We start from the raw sequence: 7,974 nt of genomic DNA on the forward strand, positions 1-7,974 counted from the left end.
GCTCCATAAACCTGACTTTAATTTTTTCGATATTAGTGATTGTATTGCCAAAAAGAAAGGGAAAGAAAAAAGATTTAAAAAAAAAAGAAGAAAAAAAGGGGATTACTCCCTACAAGTGTATGTGTAGGTATGTATATATACTGTATGTATGTGTGGGTATATATGTATGTATGTATATATATATATATATGTATATATATATATATATATATATATATATATATATATATATATATATATATATATATATATATATATATATATATATATATATATATATATATATATATATATGTATGTGGGTATCTGTTTATATTTTATGTATTATTATTTATTTGTCTTTTTTTTTTTTTTTAATTGATGTATTTGTAGATATTACTTCGTTTTTTTGTTGTTTCTTTCTTTTTTTGGGGGGGGGGGGGGGGGTGAGTGGTATGGGTGGGATATAAACAAAAATATCCTGACATTTAGGGCAGACAATAGATATATGATTGATGTGAATATGATGTAATGGATAGGAATGTCTGATGCTGGATGTCAATAAAAATAAAATGAAAAAAAAAAAGAACAATAAACTAGTTTTTAGTATAAGTTTGCTGGTTTCAAGAAATGTAATGCTGAGCGCATATCATTATGTCAAGATAATGGCACTAACATTTACTTCATTTAAGAATATTTTTCAACATATTGAGCAAAAAGGTCTCTTTTTTGTCTACCAAGAAAAGTGCACTTGTTATTAGTGAGAATATACTTATTTTAAGGTATTTTTGGGTTCTTAGAGGTTAGCTAATTTGACTTGTTTTGGAAAGTCTTGACAAGCCAAATTTTATTGTTCTATTGGCAGATAATTTTGCTTAGTTCAAATAAAATACCCCTCATTTTTGTATTTTTTTTCTTCTTGTTTTTGAACACTGACTTTTTGCAGTGTGGCTCTCGGCCGCTTCACTGGCCAGTGTCAATTGTAGTAGCATCAGTTATGCATTTCATCCCAAATGCACAGCCTCATCTCTGTGTCAGACTCACACACACACACACACACACACACACACACACACACACACACACACACACACACACACACACACACACACACACACACACACACACACACACACACACACACACACACACACAGTGTGTGTGGAAAAGAGTTATCAGTTGTTATTGCTGTTGATGAAAAGTAAGATGCAGGCTATCATTATTTGTGTCAATGTGGACTTCCTCACGCTGCAAGTGTTTACTGGTCAGACAACACAATGAAATGAAAATAATGTCAAAGAAGAGGGGAACTGATGACTCCATGTTAGTTGGTAGAGTAAAAGACAAGCTGAAAAAAAAGATGACTATGTTTAGAGTGTAGGCAGTGCTGTTAAGTTTCTCTGTGTGTGAATAAGTGGAGAATGCGGAAACTTTGAGGCATGATGCAGCTGACTTGTTGATGAACTAGTTTGAGAAGAATGTTTTTGTTTTCTTCATAAGTGGACTGTACTTGTCACTTTTGTAAATATTGACTATTGTGTGTGAAGTCCTACTAAAGGTGAACATTCAGTTGAAGAATTAGGCCATCAGGTTAAGATAAATGGGTTGAAAAATGTGGATCAAGGATACTTTATTGAATTGATTTCACTTTCATATTTGAGATTGTCACCTTATTGTGGTTAAGAGCTACCAGCAGGAGCTTAGTCTTCAGGTGGCACACCCAAGTTGCACAGGTGTGACAAAGTACAATCCTCTTCTCCAGGATGGAGTTGGACTCACAGGGCCTGATTTGTTAAAGGTTTGCGTGTACTAAAAGAGGTGCAAACCTGATGGCACACGCAGAGCTGATCTACTAAACCTGTGCAAAGTGGATGGCGTCTCTTAAGTGAGCAGAATATGCAAAATAATATGCAGAATATATGCTGATCATTAAAACAGCCACGATACTGGGAGAAAATGCCAATATAATGATTTATCACGCCCAATATGATTTATCAACACTCATCGCTGTGGTGCCAGCACTATTTAGCTTTTATTTAGTAAGTGTGCACACTGACACTTCCACACACGGCTGCAGGATCAGTGCTTGTGCTCCACACACACACATTTGACACATATCCTCTTTTCAGCAACATCATTTTATAGCTGCTCAACGACTTAAGGGGCTAATCAAAACACATTTGATGGATGCATTTTTGTGGACTTTATTATTTTTTTAATGTTCTTTTTTTCAATATACAAACCCCAAAAGCAGTGAAGTTGTCTCGTTGTGTAAATGGTAAACAAAAAGAGAATACAACAAATCCTTTTCAACTTATATTCAATTGAATAGACTGCAAAGACAAGATAATAAACGTTCAAACTGGAAAACTGAGAAAGTTCAGGAATGTTTAAACACTTATTTGGAACATCCCACAGGTGAACAGGCTAATTGGGAACAGGTGGGTGCCTTGATTGGGTATAAAAGCAGCTTCCATGAAATGTTCAGTCATTCACAAACAAGGACGGGGCGAGGGTCACCACTTTGTGAACAAATGCGTGGGCAAATTGTTTAAGAACAATATTTCTCAACCAGCTATTGCAAGGAACTTTTTCTGCAGGCGAGCTACTTTTCAATTGATCAAGTCGTGGGGATCTACCTCATTCATATATATAATATATATTTACTTATTTATGAAATATATGTTTTTGTTAACAAGTTAAAGGTGTTTAATGATAATGCAAGCATGTTTAACACATATAGTTAATATTGTTAATAAATTAAAGGTGTTTAATGATAATACAAGAATCAGGGGTGCTCACACTTTTTCAGCATGCAAGCTACTTATAAAATGATCAAGTCAAAATGATGTACCTACTACAAAAATGCAAAACATATATTTATTTCTAAATATATTGAGGATTCTTTATATCAACAATGTATGTTGATGTACATGCATAACCGCACGAGCCAATATTGCACAACACAACACAATTAACTATGTACATTTTTTGTCATTACCCGAGTTTACTCTGATGACTTGCACTGAATTGAATCAGTCAGGGATGCATAGTCCGGACAGTAGCTGCTGACAGCCAGCCTCAAGCACACTTCCAAATGTTCATCAGTCATGGTGGAACGGTACTTGGACTTAATGATCTTCATGTGGGAAAAGGCTGACTCACATAAATAAGTGGAGCCGAATAATGCAGTCAAGGAGGTAGCACATTTCCTGATGTTGGGGTACTTTACCTCTGTGAGTAAGTTCCAGAACTGTCCATGAGCTCTGGACTTCAGCTCAATGTCGGCTTGCAGTGTCAAAATCTCATCTTCCACTCCAGAAGAGTTCAGGTGAAATAGTGTTGCAATTTGTGATGCGAGGGAATCAACCTCAGCATCTTCCCGAAAAGGATAGCACATGAATGTAGCGACTGGCTCGAGCAAAGAAAAGTCTTGAAAGCGTTTGTCAAACTCTGACAGACAATTGTCAATCTGCTCTGTGTAGCGTGCACTGTCAAGTTGCACACAGGCCTTCCCTTGCATCTCCAGCTCTGACGCCAGGTTCTGGAAGTTTGCCAAATCATGGCGCTGCAGCTTTGAGGAGAGATGTTTCATCTTTCGTTTGAAAGCATTAACTGAGCTGATCATATTGATCACTGTTTTGTCTTTTCCTTGCAGCTCTAGATTAAGATCATTCAACATGTTGGTCAGATCGGTTAAAAATGCCAAGTCTAACAGCCACTGACCGTCATTTAGTTGCGTGTATTCTGCATGTCCAGCTGCTACACGAAAAAACTCCTTAATCTCTGGACAGAGCTCTCGAAATCTTTGCAGGAATTTCCCCCGACTAAGCCATCTCACGTCAGTGTGCAGCAACAACTCAGAGTGGTCGCAGTCAGCCTTCTCCAGATGTGCACGAAATAACCGTCTTTGAAGAGATCTGGCGCGATTAGAACAGGCGATCTTCATTGCAACATCCATGATCTCCTTCCTGTTGAGCATTTTAGCGCATAACGCTTGTTGGTGGATTATGCAATGGTAATTTAGGAAGTCCGGGAAATCATTGTCCTGCCTGCACTTGGCAATGAATCCATTCAAGCGGCCAACCATTGCGGGAGCTCCATCCGTGGTGATAGACATCAGTTTTCTCCACAAAGTTTTTAAACGACTGAAATATGTCCTCTCTTCGCGTCTGTTCTTTCATGGGCAGTAATGTTAATAGCTCTTCTTTTGTAGTGATATCACTAAACACCATACGGATGAAAATGCACATCTGGGCTGTGTCACTCACGTCCGTAGATTCGTCCAACTGCAGTGAGAAACACTCGCAATCTCCGATGTCCGTCCAAAGTTGCTGGGTTAAATCCTCAGCCATGGCTTCACAGCGCCGTGTAACTGTACATCTTGACAACTGGAGAGCTTTGATCGAAGATAATATTTCTGCCTTATTTTTAAAGTCTCGGAACAATGAGTCAGCTGCTTCAACGAATGCCTCCTTTACCATCTCTCCGTCTTGAAGGACTTCTTGTTTTTAACGATGATGTGACTCACCCGGAATGATGCTTCGGTGGCGACTTTCGCTTTTGAAGTTTGTGTGAAAAATGACTGCTGTCCGGACAACTGGGATTTCAGTTCCTTCACCTTTCTCTTTCTCAGCTCGCTTTTCAGCGGGAAGTCGGTGTCGTATTTGCCATGAATAGTCCGAAAATGCCGCTCCACATTTCACTTCTTTGGAATTGCGATGGCAGATTGGCAGATGAGGCAAACGCACTTCGAAAATGTCATCGTGAAAAAAAAGTCCTCCTCCCATTCCATATGAAAGTGATACGTTTTTGTCTTCTTACTTGGTCCAGCTCCCCCACTCATTTTTATACACTTAAGAGAAAAAGAAAAAAACCGAAGGCTGAAAATCGGCGGTAACTCGCTGACAAGCTTGTTAGCTTTGCTGCACTGAGCGCCGTTGTTTGCGCATGCGCAGTGACCTAAGTGTCAGGAAAACGAAGATGTCATCTGACTGGCTGCCCTGTTTATCAATCAAAAGACGGGGTGGATGATAGGCTGGCGTGAATTTGCATTACATTAAAAAAAAAATTTTGCATTACATAAAAAAAAAAATTAAAAAAAGAAAAAAAAATTTTTTATAATGTAATGCGATCTACCAATACTACCTTTGCGATCGACTGGTAGATCGCGATCGACGTATTGAGCACCCCTGATCTAAGGTCTGTAACATCATCAAAATGTTCAGAGAATCTGGGGAAATCACTGCACGTAAGCAGCAAGGCTGAAAACCAACATTGAATCCCCGTAACCTTCGATCCCTCAGGCAGTACTGCATCAAAAAGCGGCATCAGTGTGTAAAGGATATCACCACATGGGCTCAGGAACACTTCAGAAAACCACTGTCAGTAACTACAGTTGGTTGCTACATCTGTAAGTGCAAGTTAAAACTCTACTATGCAAAGTGAAAGTCATTTATCAACAACACCCAGAAACGCCGCCGGCTTCGCTGGGCCCGAGCTCATCTAAGATGGACTGATACAAAGTGGAAAAGTGTGCTGTGGTCTGACGAGTCCACATTTCAAATTGTTTTTGGAAACTGTGGACGTCGCGGCCTCCGGAACAAAGAGGAAAAGAACCATTCGGATTGTTCTAGGCGCAAAGTTGAAAAGCCAGCATGTGTGATGGTATGGGGGTGTATTAGTGCCCAAGGCATGGGTAACTTACACATCTGTGAAGGCACCATTAATGCTGAAAGGTACATTCAGGTTTTGGAGCAACATATGTTGCCATCCAAGCAACGTTATCATGGACGCCCCTGCTTATTTCAGCAAGACAATGCCAAGCCACGTGTTACAACAGCGTGGCTTCATAGTAAAAGAGTGCGGGTACTAGACTGGCCTGCCTGTAGTCCAGACCTGTCTCCCATTGAAAATCTATTTGAAAGTCTATTCAATTGAATATAAGTTGAACAGGATTTGCAAATTATTGTATTCTGTTTTTATTTAGGAATTACACAATGTGACAACTTCACTGGTTTGGGGTTTTGGATATTAATTATGAAATGTTGTTCCTAGATTACATACATGCTAATAAAAAAAAACTCTGCAATGATTTATTTTACAGACAAAAAGTTACACACTTTATCCCATGCTTGTGCAACAGCACACATCTCATTGTGAAAAATGTGAATGTTTGAAGGGGAACAAAATGTGATCTCTGAAAGGGTTACATGTCTCAAATTCTACACAGTAGGACACCCACCCAGACATACCACATACAGAATCACAATCAGAATGACTTTAATAATCCCCGAGGGGAAATACAGATTTTCAGCACAATCCCAATCAAGAGCAGACAAATATTACAGGGAGACAGAACAGGATCACTGATGGGTCTGCCAACTTCCGGCGCCTCTTAAAAAAAAGGTGAGAAACAGGTGGGAGGTGAGAAAAAAAAATTCAGTGTAAACCTGGGCCCCTGGAGAGGGGGTCCAGACTGAGGCCAATGGGGGAAAAATCTTATAGCCATAGCACCCATAAGCATGTGTGTAAGAGGGAAACATCAAAGACCACAAAGGATATTAAAGACATTAAAAGAGCAGAGCTGATGCAACCAGCCACTTCTACACACAGCCTCAAAAGTAAAACAACAACAACAAAAAACAAACATATACACTCTGTGGTGTTCTACACATCGTCTGCTGGGGTGGGCGGAGCATGGCCAGAGACAGGAGCAGACCCAACAAAGCAACCAAGAGAGCCGACTCCACCCTCGGCCGCCCACTAACTCTCGGCCAGTGTCCTGGTCTGCATGGATGAGCGAGGATACGTCCAAGGAGACCGAGGTGTCCGATACCTGCTCATTCAGCCAAGACACTGTGAAGTTTGTCCTTCCCGGCGCTCAGCACCAGCTCCGCAGCCATGTCTCTTCATCCACATCTCCTCCAGTCTCTCCAAACGGACTCTGGTGTGGCAGAGACCCAGCAGCTGGTCTCCATGGCCAAAAGGCTCCCGGGAGGCAGATCCAGGAGTTCACAAAAAAGCACCGCAGAAGTCATGAAAGTGCCACCCCTTGTCACACAGCCCCAAAAGGCAAAAACAAGCCCACATGAAAAGAAGAGGGAAACATCCGGAACACAAAAGGATGACACAAGAGCACAGAGCTCCTGCCACCAGCAGCCACTACAGCGGCGCCATCTTGTACAGCTCATGAAAACAAGATATTTTTTATTTGAATTGTATTATAATAAAAATGACTGCTGTTAATTGATTATTATAATTCAACATTTGACTTGTTTTGTGTGGTTTGTAACATTAAAAACTGAGAATAGTGAGAGAGTTAAAGTAGTGAAACAATGAGTCTACTTGTTCATACAATAATGTGTGTAAAATGAGCTTTGATAGGACGCAGGCTGGACTCTGGAGCCTACGTTAGCTGTCACCTGGCTGTGTTACACTCTGGACAAGTCACTAGTTCATTACAAAAAACAGTCGCCAGTTGATTGTAGAGCAAGGATGTGACTGTGCATGTGTGTTACACACATATCACTGTCGGACAAACATGTGCGCCCATTAGAGGCTGCATTGAATTGTATTGTGACACATTCAACTTCTACTCAGTAAGAAACATTGTTCTTAATAATTACTGAATCATGACCTTAGTTACCTTATCATGATGTGTTTCATGTGCTCTTGTAAAATGTGTCATTGAATAATAATACAGCATTTACATAATAATACTCTGACTTGTTAAGTGTTCATCATGAAAGAAAATGAAACAAATTGGGTGCATGACGCCAGGCACTGTCAAGAAGAGTAAAATAGACAAAGATTGAAGGTGGCAATGAATGGGGTAGAGGGGCCCACAAAGATACTCTTTCAGAGGGACCACAATTCCCAGCAAGGGCTTTGACAAGCAATATTAAATAGATGATAAATAACTATGATATCAATAAATGTAACAATGTTGTATAGCAAAGTAAAAGTTGTGTTTCTTATCTAAGTAAATGTAAC

This window comes from Nerophis lumbriciformis, linkage group LG07 (genome assembly GCF_033978685.3).
Source record: "Nerophis lumbriciformis linkage group LG07, RoL_Nlum_v2.1, whole genome shotgun sequence".
NCBI classification, from domain to species: Eukaryota; Metazoa; Chordata; class Actinopteri; order Syngnathiformes; family Syngnathidae; genus Nerophis; species Nerophis lumbriciformis.